General features: G+C 38.6%; 1 pseudogene; it reads right to left on the bottom strand.

Annotated features, from left to right (window-relative positions):
- Positions 1-1880: 1880 nt before the first annotated feature.
- On the bottom strand, positions 1881-5332 carry LOC128316037 (60S ribosomal protein L10a-like; annotated as a pseudogene).
- Between the last annotated feature and the right edge of the window lie 274 nt (positions 5333-5606).

The following is a 5606-nucleotide window of genomic DNA, read 5'->3' as shown; positions in this document are numbered from 1 at the left end:
TAAAGAAAACCAAATTGACAGAACACAGCTTAATTTACTCAAATCTCTCTTCATTTGAGACTGTGTCCTAAGTCACAATGGGCATAATTAGTTTTAGAATCATTAATACACACTCTGCTTCAGGGTGCCTGGGTGGCTAAGCTGGTTAAGCATCTGACTTCAGCTTCGGTCATGATCTCACGGTTTGTGAGTTCGAGCCCCACGTTGGCTTGGTGCTGACTGCTCAGAGCCTAGAACTTGCTTTGGATTCTGTGTCTCCCTCTCTCTCTGCCCTCTCCTGCTCTCTCTCGTGCTCTCTCTCTCTCTCAAAAATAAATACACATAAAAATGCACACTCTTTTTCATACGCATGCAAACATTTTCATTTCTTGGTTCTAAGTTTTCAAGTTTTGTTGGACTGGCACCTTCCATGCATGTATCACATGAGCAAAGTCCACTTTTTTAAACAAAAACATTTCAAAACTATTTATACCTAAATATGGATTTGGATTTTGTGTATGCTTTTTGCTACATATCATTAACAAGCATGAGTTCATACCCCACGACTCTGTAGGATGCAGATTCAACATTTATTTGATTTGTGTGCTAAGGACCATATTCATTTTTAGTTGAGAGTCATTTGTTGTTTTACTTAACTCTTCTAATAAATATTGTATCTCGTCAAAATAAAATCTGATTTCTCTACCGGCATCTATTTGGTATTCCCTTCAGGTGTTTGAGAATGATTGAAAGGTCAAATTTGATAAGATATTCCACCTCTGGGAAGATAAAGAAAATAACATATATAATTATTGCATTCATTGCTACAAATATGTCACTATGGATATAATTGAGTCATGACTCCCAGTAACAAATGGATTTTCAGCTAAAATTCTGGTTTGTAAGCTCTCCTCTTGACTAATATAGTCTTAGTGCCTTTACCATAGTCCCTCAACTATCTTTTAAATCAATGCCTAAAACTCAAAGTATTTATCTTGTCTCTTACCTAAGTCAAAACCTATACATTTTACAACAGATATAAAACCAATGACATAACCACTCCTTTTGAAGTCCCTGTTTTCTTTTGTATGATAGTTAACATCACATATCAAAAACGTTAGTTGTTCGACAGGACATTTGTCCTTGGTACAATCTAGTTTAAGTGAGTAGTGTTTACTTTTTTAAACATTTATGTATGATTTTTTTTCTCTCACTGTTTTATCCATTAAAATATGGATCTCACTTGAATTTTCCATCCTTGATCATGTTCATATGCATTCATTTTTTTCTATATTCCACATTCAACCATTCTATCATCTCATTTTGAAATCATATGTACAAAACTAAGAAATGTCTATCATTTTCTATAAATATTGTACTAGTGGCATCACACAGAAAAAACATTATCATTTTTGCTAAATATTGGACAGAACATTCTTTAAGAAACACCACCTCCGTGTATTTCAATGTTCACGTGTCTTTCTTGAAGATTCTTGGTTGTTTGCTGTACAGATTTCTTTTCATGGTAGTAATTACACTTGTGTGATTTTTATGTGCAAGGGATGTTTTGTGTTCTTTTTAAAAATTTTTTTAATGTTTATTTTTGAGAGAGAGACAGAGAGAGAGACAGAGCATAAGTGGGGGGAGGGGCAGAGAGCAAGGGAGACACAGAATCCGGAGCAGACTCCAGGCTGTTAGCACCGAGCCTGACGCGGGGCTCAAACTCACGGACCGCAAGGTCAGGACCTGAGCTGCAGTGGGTCACTTAACCAACTGAGCCACCCAGGAGCCCTGGGATGTTTTGTGTTCTTATAAGTAAGAACTCGGATGTTTCCAGCCACAAATAACATGGTGGTGAAAGCTAAGTCATAAAAAGTAGGAAAGTTACAAAATACTTTGCCTTTCCTTTTTTTTACTTTTTATTAAATTCAATTTTGTTAACATACAGTATAATATTAGTTTCTGGTGTACAATTTAGTGATTCAACACTGTTTTTTAACATAGTACTGAAGTCCTAGCCACAGAAATCAGACAACAAAAAGAAATAAAAGGCCTCCAAAATGGCAAGGAAGCAGTAAAAATTTCCCTATTCACAGACAACATGATATTCTATACAGAAAACCCGAAAGACTCCACTAAAAAATTGCTAGAAGTGATATACAAATTCAGCAAAGTTGCAGGATACAAAATCAATGTACAGAAATCGGTTGCATTTCTATACACCAATAGTGAAGAAGCAGAAAGAGAAATCAAGGAACTGATACCATTTACAATTGCACCAAAAACCGTAAGATACCTAGGAATAAACGCAGTCAAAGAAGCAAAAGATCTGTACTCTGAAAACTATAGAACACTTATGAGAGAAACTGAAGACACACAAAAAATGGAAAAACTTTCTATGCTCATGGATTGGAAGATCCTATATTGTTAAAACGTTGACACTACCCAAAACAAACTACACATTCAACGCAGTCTCTATCAAAATACCACCAGCATTTTTCACAGAGCTAGAACAAACGATCCTAAAATGTGTATGGAACCAAAAACGACCCCCAATAGACAAAGAAGTCTTGAAAAAGAAAACCAAAGCTGGAGGCATGACAATTCCAGACCTAAGCTATATTACAAAGCTGTAGTCATCAAGACAGTATGGTACTGGCACAAAAACAGACACATAGATCAATCAAACAGAATAGAAACCCCAGAAATGGACCCAGAACTATATGGTCAACTCATTTTCCACAAAGCATGAATGAATATCCAATGGGAAGAAGACAATCTGTTCAACAAATGGTATTGGGAAAACTGGACAGCGACATGCAAAAGAGTTGGGCCACGTTATTTATTCCTTTACTTACTTGTTTGTTTGTTTGTTTCTTTGTTTGTTTGACAGCACTAGGGACTATCAAGCTGTGCCTTAGTGCAGGCGTTGGGGCTTGCCCATGGTGCTCTCGATGTATAAAGCCCGGACGTTCACCAATTCACAGCTAACTGGATGTTGTTCACAAGCCCATCATCTGTCATTTTCACATGGCTAATGGCCAAGGCCAGACACAGCACCCTCTTCATCTGGGATTTGATCGTGGACTTCACTTCATCCCCTTTGGCCATGATGTTCTCATGGGAGGTCAGCAAAGAGGGGAATTTGCCAGCCTTATTCAGTCCTGGACCAGGATTCGTGGGATCTGCTTGAGCACAGATTCTGAAGCCAAAACGGCATCATACTTCTAATCCAGCTTCTTGACTAAGTTTTTATTTCTGCTGAGTTTCGTTGGTGCCCTGATGTCCATGTGGGGAATATCCACAGCCTTGGCCTCATTGCAGTGCTGCTGGTCCCCCAAAACACAGACAGAGAACATAGGGCAGGGAGTGGACTTAAGCCTGATGATGCCTGAGAAGCGTTTGTTCTTCTGAGGTCAGAGTTCTTCAAGCTGACCTATAGCTCCACCATCTCCAAAAACTTCCTGCGCTTGTGCTGGTTGGCGTGAGGGACTCACCATGTCACCTGGTACAGGGTGCCCTGGGGGGACTCTTCTGCTCACAGTGACTGGCTCGACAATAACCGGGAAAGACTGGGCCACTTTATTACACCACACACAAAAATAAAATACTTTGCCTTTAAACCTAAACTATAAAAGTTGGTCTCTGTACTTTCTTTTTCCACTAGAAATAATTTAATTTTGATGTAAAATACTAAGTGTTCTGTCAGACCTACCGAAGGGAAAATCTGATTCATCAATTTGAATCAGACTGTTTGCTAGAAACATTCACACGCTATCAAGACGATGTGCGGAGGTCTCCACATTCTTGCCCAATTTACCAATGTCGTGAATGTCACCTCATCACGGCAGCAGGCGGGGCTCTGTCTGCGGCTTCTGGTTGCAGATTTGATAAGAGTTACTCTTTTCCATTTCCATTGTTGGATCCAAACTTCAATCTTCCCTTACTAACAAATAAAAGAGATTTTTATCTGACCTCTTTTTCTATTTGGTGAGAATAACTTTATGCTCATTTTCATTATTGTTTAATTAAATCTAATTATAAAATTTATAATATCCTGTTTGTAAATTTCATGTGAGTCACACTTGACAAAAGTCTGCTTAATTTCCTTGTTTCCAGATTGCTTTTTCAGTCTAAGCAGGGCACCCTCTGAAAAACTTACTTCTTTTTTTAGCTTTTCATTTCTGAGCCCTGTTTCCATATTCTGTTTCCACAAATACACAAAAATTAATTTACATTTTATTCTCCATGATCTAAAGTAACTTTTTACCTTATAATATGTATTTCAGATTAAAATATACAATAAAATGTTACTTGAATGTATACATTTGAATAAACTTCCACCAAAATATAAATTAAATCATGAAATATGGAAGTCTGTAAATGTTTTGAAATAATGTTAAGAACTTATAATTTGGGGGCACCTGGGTGGATCAGTCTGTTAAGCGTCTGACTTTGGCTCAGGTCATGATCTTGCAGTTTGTGGATTCCAGCCCCACATCGGGCTCTGTGCTGACAGCTCAGAGCCTGGAGCCTGTTTCAGATTCTGTGTTTCTCTCTCTCTCTGCCCTCCCCTATTCGCAAAAATAAATAAACATTAAAATTTTTTTCTTAAAGAATTTATAATTAAAAAACATGTTTTTAGTGTTTATTTATTTTTGAGAGAGAGAGAGAGAGGGAGAGAGAGAGGGGCAGAGAGAGGGGGAGACACAGAATCTGAAACAGGCTCCAGGCTCTGAGCTGTCAGCACAGAGCCCAACGCAGGGCTCGAACTCACGCACCATGAGACCATGACCTGAGTCGACGTCAGACGCTTAACTGACGGAGCCACCCAGGCGCCCCAAGAATTTATAATTTTAAAATACTTGTATTTTCCCAAAGAGTTCTTTTCCTAAAATATTTACACTAATTTTTCAAAATATTTTTTAATTTTATTTATTTACTTAGAGAGAGAGAGAGCAAGTAGAGGAAAGTCAGAGAGAGAGAGAGAGAGAGAGAGAGAGAGACAGACAGACAGACAGAGAATCCCAAGCAGGCTCCACACTGTTAGCACAGAGCCGGACACAGGGCTCTATCCCACGATCCTGGGATCATGGGCTGAGCCAAAACCAAGAGTTAGACACGTAACCGACTGAGCCACCCAGGTGCCCCTAAATTAATTTTTTAAATTAAAGGTCAAACACACATTATAATTAATAAAGTCAAGAATTTTATATCCAAGTTATACAAATAAAGCTGTAATTATATAAATTTCTAAACTATAATTTAATCCTATTAAATGGTTTATACATATAAAGCTACTCACAATTCTTGCATTGAAATCCTTCCACAAGCCAATGAGTAGATTTGCCATCGTGCTTCCCATCATGGCTCACTACACCTGCACTCTGCCAAGCCCCTCTAGCAGCTCCCTCACTGCAAAGCCTGGGGCAACTCACACCTCCTTTCTGGCACTCAGAGCCTTTTCTTTGCTCTTAAAACACAGATCCAATGTGAGGAAGTTTATGTGGGGGCCTGATGGTGTCAGTCACCAGATAAGAGGTCTGGGATTAAGGGTCATGCTGCACAGAGGGACAGGTGTTGAATGGGAAAGATGCCGTGTGTCCCTAAATAAATGTGAGGTTTGC

The sequence above is a fragment of the Acinonyx jubatus genome, chromosome A1 (assembly GCF_027475565.1).
Source record: "Acinonyx jubatus isolate Ajub_Pintada_27869175 chromosome A1, VMU_Ajub_asm_v1.0, whole genome shotgun sequence".
NCBI lineage: Eukaryota > Metazoa > Chordata > Mammalia > Carnivora > Felidae > Acinonyx > Acinonyx jubatus.
The sequence above is the reverse complement of the archived record's forward strand: the minus strand, read 5'-3'. Positions and strand labels throughout refer to the sequence as shown.